An 8,760-nucleotide genomic window follows, 5' to 3' on the forward strand; every position below is an offset into this window, starting at 1 on the left:
TGGCTGCATGGGATAGATGGAGCCAGCAGTAACTCAGGAGAAACTGTCAGAAATCTAGAGTCACCATTCTTGAGTGGTATGATTGACTGTGGGTTTTGAGGTTTTGGAACACCATGAGGACATGGGCTCATATTCTGAGAGCATATAAAACATAGCACTGAGCATCCCCTGGTAAACATTAAAAAAAATCAAGCTAAAAGCCTGCCTGTCTCCTAACAACAACATGACGAAATATGAAATGTTCTTTTTCTTGGAATTTCAATTTTCTATGATTTATTTTGCCAGTCTGTAATCAGAAATAGCTGTTCCATCAGAGTAGGGAATGCAAATAGAGATGAGGTCAGAGTTTGACACAAAAGTGATGTATGAGCTGGAGTCAAGGAGGAATTCTGAGCTCCCAGAATAGAAAACATGCTGTAAATAATATATTTTCTTCAAGGCGAGAGGAGCTGCAAATACTTCAAATTATAGGTTATAGGAGAAAGTGAAAAAATTATTTCTAGAAGGTAGTCAGTGTCAGAGCCATCATTTATCTCTACTGGCCATTTGGAACAGCAAGTCGTTGTGGTCTCTTGTTAGGCTTTTCAATTTTCCCTGGTTGGTATACAAGTAGGTAATTAATAATGAAATTGAACTAAAATGAAAAGTGTTAGTTCAGGTTATTTATTTATTTATGTTTGCTAGTCGGCCTGAGAGGAGAAGACTCTTAAAATTCTAGTAGGGTACAATAGTTTTCAGAAATTAGATTCCTCTCACAAAAGAATTACTTTTGAAGTATGGAAAAATACTGTAGCTCCATCTGCTCCAGGGGCGAAATATATAGAGCTTTGGAGGAGAAGAATCCTTCTGATTGTGCTGAATCCAGTCCTTACCCCAACAAATCTTCAGACCATTTGTTCATACTGCACGCTCCAGCCAAATCCCCCGGCTCCCTTGGGTAATGGCACCCTTTGGACACAGTCTGCCATTTGTTAAGCGCTTTGCTGCCAGGAGCCCTTTTTTATTACACTGAATTGCTCAAGCTTTGCTGGAAATCCTGGGTTTTGGTTTTGTCCACGTGCATGGATAAACTTGCAATAATTTCTGTTTTTAACTTTTCCCCTGTGTGTGTGAACATATGTGTGTACGTGCTTGCTGTGTGCATATATGCGTGTTCTGGTGGTGTGGCTGTGCATGTGTTCTGGTTGTGTGCAGGCATGTTTGCGCACACACACACAGAGGCAAGGTTGAATGCAGAAGTTGTTTTCTTCCCGTTTTACGTGGCCATGGGGCATGCATACTCATCTTCATCACCATGCATCTCCACAGTTGTTTCCCTTCTACGTTGGGGCAGGGAAAAATGCATTTTAATTTTTAGTGCAAACATGCACAGAGATCTATTCCTGAGCAATGTAACTGACTTTCCTACCAAGTGTCCTGCATCTCCTGCAGTAATCCCAGGTCCTTTGCACATTGCCTCCCGTCTCTCCTGCCCTCTCTCTGCCCAGGGAGGAAGAGATTGCATGAGGACGCTTCCGCAGCCCTTATTAGCCACAGGAGCACTGCTCTGAGTTTCTGTCCCCGGCTTAGCTGCTGATCTTCACATAGAAATGCAGTCTCTTGGGCTGCTACCCTTCTGTCAAATGTTAATGCAGTTGGCCAGCAGTGAAAAAAAATAGGAGGAGGAAGTGGAAACACCTTCTCTGCTACTATCTAAGTCCCATCCCTTTCAGAAATCAGGGTAAAATTTAGGTTTTTGAGGTGAGAAGGTCAAGGGACAGTTGATGTGCTGACATAGTAGGAATCACTACTGCATGAAATACAGAAACGATAGTCACATTAATTTTTTTTTTTCATTCTTTCCTTTTTTTTCTTTTTCTCTTAGGATTTGTTTGCTTATCCTAGCAGTGAATCAAAGAAAATCAGAAGGCTAAATAAGTGGCATATGTTTTTCTTCTGTAATTCATCAGCTTTTCCATTGCACGACCATCCCAGACTTTTGGAATCCATCTGTTCAGTTATTGTAAACCTGGGTTTCACCCTCCTGTTGCCATAACAATTCTCTCTGCAGGAGCAATAAGAGCTGAAGTGATTGATGAGATCTCAACTTACTATCCTCATTCAGCCCAGGAAGAACATAGTGCTGGGATAATTGACCCATCATTTCAGAGCAACATGTAGGAAGTCCGGCAGATGAAAGACATTTTGCATCTGATTACAATCTCTTAGAGCAATTCTTCTCTGGTGGAGCCGCACTGACTTGAGGCTGGGTTTATACAGGTATGTACATGAATTCAAAATCAGGCTCCTTTATTTTAGCTGACACGAAAGAAGGAGATAAGTTGCTACAGGCAATCATAACTCCTCAAGTTTGGAAGGTGATCTCTTGGATAGTTTCTGTGGAATAAGGGAGGAGCCCTGTGTGACTTAATACTGTATGGGGACCTTTTTCCCAAGGTTTGATACACAAATCTATTTGACTGTAGTGTGCAAGGCAAATCAGAGTGCACTGAAGAAAATAGTTAATTCCTGTAGCGATAGTCACATTGGACAAGTAGTAGCCCGAACATGGTGTTCTAGTTATGAGCTATGTAACAGGAGATGATGAAGAGGCTGGAAGTCTCGGCTCCCTCTCTTGTTTGTGAATTTCTTCTTTTTATTTTGGAATGACTTCCCTTTGCTCCTGCCCTCTCCCTTCTTGGCTGTGTTATACAAAGTGTCTTCACTACTGTATCATACAAGGAAGATCTGTCAGTCTGCTCTGCTCACAAGTCTTCATTAAGAGTATCAGCTAGTCTGTTCCTGGTCATTCCTACATGAGCACCAGATAATAAAGCCCCATCACTGAAAGGTGGTGTTATGATGCCATGTAGAAGTTTCGGGGAGGTAGGCTTGGTTTTGATCCTCCATATTTGCATGGTGATGCAGAGGCTGCAGAAGGTGCCATGGGGTGGTTGGCTCCTGAATTCTCTTATATGATTTGAGGTGGGTGTTACACAAATCACCACCTGGCACTGTGAAACAGGTAATGGCAAGTAAAACATATTCACATGATGGCATTTTCCTCCAGCCTCTTCTCCAGTAGGATGTCACTAGCTATGATGTCAAGTTAAGGATTTCAGGCCTAATCTCAAGTTCTATGTCACACTTCCAAGGAGAAGTGGCCCTTCTGCATGTCCAGCCATGCTGACTAACCAAATCAGTACCAGAGCTTCATAGGAAAGATACTATGCCTTTTCTCAAACTGTTTAGTGTAGATCATGTGCCTCTGCAGAGATTTGATAGAAGCCAAAGGGGCTGCCTGATTTACTCATGGAGCTTGGAGAGGGCTGTAGGAGCTGCAGTGGACCTTCGCTTGGTAATTTCTTGGACTCTGCACGGAATGTGAGCAAATATCTGCCTGGAGGGAGAGGGAAAACTAGAGTTTTAAGGAACATCACAATCTGACTTTGATCTGTGAAACCTCTTGCTGCAGGGTTTTCACTTCCACCTTGCTTCAAGTGAAGATGTCTGGAGTGTTTTCTTTATGGTACAGCCTGTGCAAGATTCTGTCGATGAATTAGGTAGTGTTTGAATTTTGTACAAAAATTTGTGCAATTATCTCTCAGAGCTACACGGGAGGCCAACACGTCTATCTTTGATCAAATACACGTGGTTTAATTTTCCACTCCTCTGCATGCTCAAACTTTAGTGCTTTTTAAGTTGTACTCACGTAGAAGTTGCTGTATGTGCCATGCAGGCTCTTCGATAAATGGGACTAGTACATGATCCAGTGTTAAAGAGCCACTGAAAACTTCCGAGATTTTTGATACAGGGTCCAAGTGCAGTGCCTTTGGAAGCATTATATAGCTGCATTAGTTCAGGTTTTAATTTCTAAAATGTGCTAATGGAAGAAATTAATTTTAAATATTGGAGAATACATCTTTGGCTAGCAGAAATTCTTGAAACTGATTTCCCTTTGCAAACCACATTCTGGTGATTCAGACTGAAGAATGCTGTAAGCCTTTTGTCTCTAAGGTACACATCTTATGTAGACTTCTGTTTTAATTTACTGCACTTGTATGCAGGTTTTTCAGACTAGTCACAGTGGTCTCTTATAAATCACAAGAAATAGTCCACCCTCAATACCCTTTCCAGCCCTACACAATGAGTCAGGGCTTGTCAAAGACCATTTTGGAAATCTTGAATAAATCTGACATTATGTTGAGACAGCTGTTAAATATATTTCTTTTTTTCCCCCCAGGTTTCCTTTCCCTCACTATGAACAATGCAATTGGTTTAGTGCTATTTTTAGCCTGACTTTTCATTTCAGTCATATGTATTCCTACCTTCCATGCACACTTAAGTTAATTTATTCTAACATGAAAAATACTGGGAAAGTTACTACCCCCGACAAAAAGATTTTTACAAGCTGAACTGGAGGCTAGCTGTTGCACATATACACTCCAGATGCCCAAGCCCACCATTAAAGGAGTAAAATCTGATTTCAGGGTGCAGTCTGACTCTTATGCATGTCTTCCCTGAAAACAAATGTCCCTTCGAAACAAAAATCTCAGCAGATGTACCTAAACTAACCCTGTGTCTGAGGGCAGTTTGCTTCACTATGTGGAAGCGAGAGTGGAAGCCTGCTGGTCTTCCTACTTGTTTAATAGGCTTCTATTGAGCATGAGGGGGTAGTAGTGGTGTGTTTTGGGGTTTTGTTTGTTTGTTTATTTATTTATTTATTTATTTATTTATTTTTAAACCCTGATAGTGAAAACCAGAGGCCTCCTTCTGTTCATCTCTCCTTCTGTTCATCACTGATGATCCTGTCATGTCTCTGAAGCTGCCGGGAGTTGTGGTGCTCCTCAGTGAGAGCATAGCTGGATCATGCTTAGGCTGGTGATAATCTTCTCCTGGTTTTCCTTTGTAGGCTGGCCCAAAGGCGGGAATTGCAAACTAGCATGATGGTGCACGTGGGGCGAGATACCTGCAGTTTCCCAGAGGCTTGTTTCCCGGTGCCAAGCAGCTCATGTTCTTCAAGAGCAATCAGGAAAGGTGCATTTTGCTTGAGGGCATGGATGCACTCTCTGAGCTCAGGTAGCTGAACAAAGACCTGTGTTCCCAAGTGATGTACCAGTGACCGATGTATCGCTAGTGGGGTGACGGGTAGTGAGTCAGGAATGGGGCAAATGTGGCGGGTCACAGTAACCCCTCTGTGCTGGTAGTTAAATGTATGGTATGCTCTGCTTTCTGTTTCTAAGGAAAGGAATAACATCACTAGCTTGGAAAAAAAATGGAGAACTGTAACTTCTCTATTGTTGCCTTTCCAAAGGGGATTAAATAAGACAATAACTAATAAATAATATACAGAGCATATGGGTCTGTCTTCAATCGGGGTTTAAACAAAGAGATCTGGGCTTTTTAAGTGCCTCCTCAAATGTGCAGCTCTCTGGAAATGTTTCTTGCCAGAACATCGCTGGCATTGCAACAGATGGTGCTTCCTCCCAGGGCAGCAGCGGCCAGGCCTGTCGTGCTGGGGCGAGTGAGGGAGGTGACAGGGTGGTGGTGACAAGCCAGTGCCACTGTGCCGTCCCCATCATGGCTCTGTGTGTGGGCAGCACCGTGTGTATGCTTGACGGCCACAGCGTGGCCCAGCACCACGTTATTGGGGCACCTGTGCCCTAACCTGCCACTGCAGCCTCATTCTGCTGCACCCCACCGGCTGGGGGGCAGCCCGGGCATCCCGGGAGGAGAGGGGCTGCTGGGGTGTCTGCTGGCTCCCACGCAGGGTGAAGGTGCAGGAGTGTGTCAGGCAGTGTTGCAGAAACGCTCGTGGGACCTGGCTGCTGGTCACTGGCGAGAATCGCAAAGTTAGGGAGGTAATCAAGGCTCTGCATGAGAAAGGAGGTTTTACACCTAATCTGGGCCATTATGGGTCCTTCTTTTTTCCCTGTAGACCAGATAGGAGAGCTCACCTGCTTTTTATTCGCTGCCACCCTACTTTCTGCACTACACTGCATACTTTCTGTAATACATAAGGAAGGGTGGGATACTTAGACATCGTTCGTGTTGTGTCTATGACCCTTGCAATTATAAACTTCCTGAGATCAGAGGGAATAAATCCTTGCCAATTAGGAGGCCTTTTAATGTCAAGTTGTGACTAATAAACATCTGAACTGCAGATGTGGTAGTGTAGGTATACCTGTTGCCTGGACCTTTTCTAGTATTAATTACTCGGGCAATTGCTGGTCGTAGTTATGCATCTTAGCTATTTCTGAGGATAATATAGTGCAACTTCTCTTTGTTCCTTGTCCATTCATGAAGTGCAGAGATGTCAGCCCAGTTAAAAAAAAAAAAATCCGTTTAAGCCACCATTTTAAGCTGTGTGTTTACAACTGCAGAACAATGTCATTTGCCTATTGTATGCTTTTAAAGATGTGTTTCTGCAGCCACAAATACCAGATCCAACATTTTAGCTAAGGAAAACCTTAACTTCTGTTGAAAATAAAAAATAGAGTCCCAGCAATGCACAAAAACACAGCTTATACAGAACTCAGATGGTTTTGGGCGCCAGTAGGTATCAAGATCAGTGCTGCTATCATAAAGTTCAAATTAATTACTCCTACTTCTAGAAACAATTTTGGACACAAATAGAAACTCTGGATCCTAACTCTGAAATCTGAGACTATCTGGCATCAGCTCAAAATGTAATGACTTGACATCTCTTTGTTCACACTAATATCTCAGGGCAAAACAGCCCCATATGAGGCACTTTTTACTCCAAATTCGTATCTTAGTTTCATGGCTATGGTAATGACTGAAGAAGCTGATTAGTAATGGCCATCTCCTTTCTATTTCCCTTGACTTTGATTCTCTCTTGAATACAGTTTATACCTTTTATTTTTTTTTTCCTTTCTATTTGGCTTTAGTACTGCATCAAATCTTACCCGTAATCTTTTGTCCTAAGTGTATCACGTGCCTTTCATGAGGCCAGGACCTCCATGCTGTGAAACTCTGACGCTGCAGCGGTCCCATCTGCGATGTGGTTTGATCTCTAGCAGTTTCTTGCTCTGTGTTTCCCCCCTGCACACTTGTTTGTGTGTGTGTTGAGGGGTGAGATGGAGCATAGGGACCATTGCTTGAAATCTGATCTTTTCTCACTCTTTTCTCCGTATTGCCCCAAACCCTGTTCACTCTGACTCCTTAACTGCAAAATTACCCAGAGCAATCCAGCACAGTATAACATTGCTTGTGAATTAAACCCCACCTTCTGTCAATGTTAAGTCTTTCTCTTACTATGCTAATGTCTGGAAAGTATTCTGTAGATAGTCCACAAATTGCTTTAGAATATTTTCTTTGTGTTATTTTGCTTTCTTCCCCTGGATCAGCAAGAATATGGTTCAAATATTAATTTTATGGTGTGTCTCTCAAGAGTGGAATATAATGTTCAATTATGCATTCCATCTGCAAGGCTCTGGATGCACAATCCTGCGTTAAATTAAAAAAAAAAAAAAAGTGTTTTAAAGAAGAAACAGAAAGAAAGGATATGGCATATAAAAGCGATGGAAGAATAGCCTTCCATTATGCTTGACTTAGTGTAAAATCAGAAGGAGTTGTGTAAACCAGACAGAAGTCAACTATCTTAAAAATTGAGTCAATACATGCCTTACGTTATCTCATGCTATTAAAACCTTCCTGCAAGACACAAGTTTAGAAGTAGAATGATGCCTCAGATAAATATGCAGGAGACCTTATGATGCCCACATTTCATACGCTCATTCCACACACCCATCCGTGTGTGTAGGGTTGTTTGTTCTACTTTTCTCCCTAAGTCCCTTAAAACTCTGCTTCTGGAAAGCATTCTTTCACTGTGGGGCATGGGAAGTGCTCTGATGACTGTGATGGCATTTGCTTCTCCTTGGGGTTTTTCCTACAGCAAGAAAACCTGGATAGGGCTGTGGCTCCTCTTTCTGTCTAGGCACATAAAAGCAAAACTATTTTGAATCCTTGGCCCCTTACTCAGGGCTGATGCTTCAGGGTGACACCTGCTTTGGAGTCCAATGGCTATCTTTGTGACATTCAGCATAGTGGAAAGCTCCTTGATGTTACTGCCGAAATATCGTAGGTCCTCTCAAGAGCATCCCTGGTTTTCTCACAGTGCTTTTCCACATGGACTTGTGAGATCTTGGTGTCTGGGGCAGTCCTCACTATGCGAGCAGCAGGAGCCAGGCTTAGGGCTTTCGCTTGGGTAACTAGATGTGGTTGAAGCCCTGTGTTGAGCACTGGGGCTCTGAAGCATGACTGATCAAGGCGAGGCAAACAAAGGTCATCAGTTAGCTTGAAATTCAAAGGGTGAGAATGTCTTCAAAGTGATCCCAAGCACATAAAGAGATGGCCACTCTTCAATGCAGATGCCTTGGATGCCATTGACAATGCGAGGGCAGTCTCTGGGGAGGAAGAAGCCCAGTGGAGCCCCTTCTCCACTTTCCCTTGAGATAAAAACCCGAGTGTTTCTCTGAATGGGTGCTCGCCCATTCAGGTTTACTAGAAGAAGCATTTCAAGTATTCCTCCTCAGTGTGTCTGCTCCTCTTTTTTTTTTTTTTTTTTTTGTAGGAAAGCACACTGCTTCTTTCTTTGGCACCTCACCAAGCGCTCTTGGCAAAGCTGTCAAATGTGTCATTGTATGGGAGGCCTCTTTGCCGCGGTTTGAGCAGAGAGAGCTGGCTGGGAAGCACGGGGCTGGGCTGAGGAGGACTGGTTGCAGAGAGCTCTCAGCGGAAATCCTTTGACTCTGGAAA

Source organism: Caloenas nicobarica, chromosome 4, assembly GCF_036013445.1.
Source record: "Caloenas nicobarica isolate bCalNic1 chromosome 4, bCalNic1.hap1, whole genome shotgun sequence".
Taxonomy (NCBI): domain Eukaryota; kingdom Metazoa; phylum Chordata; class Aves; order Columbiformes; family Columbidae; genus Caloenas; species Caloenas nicobarica.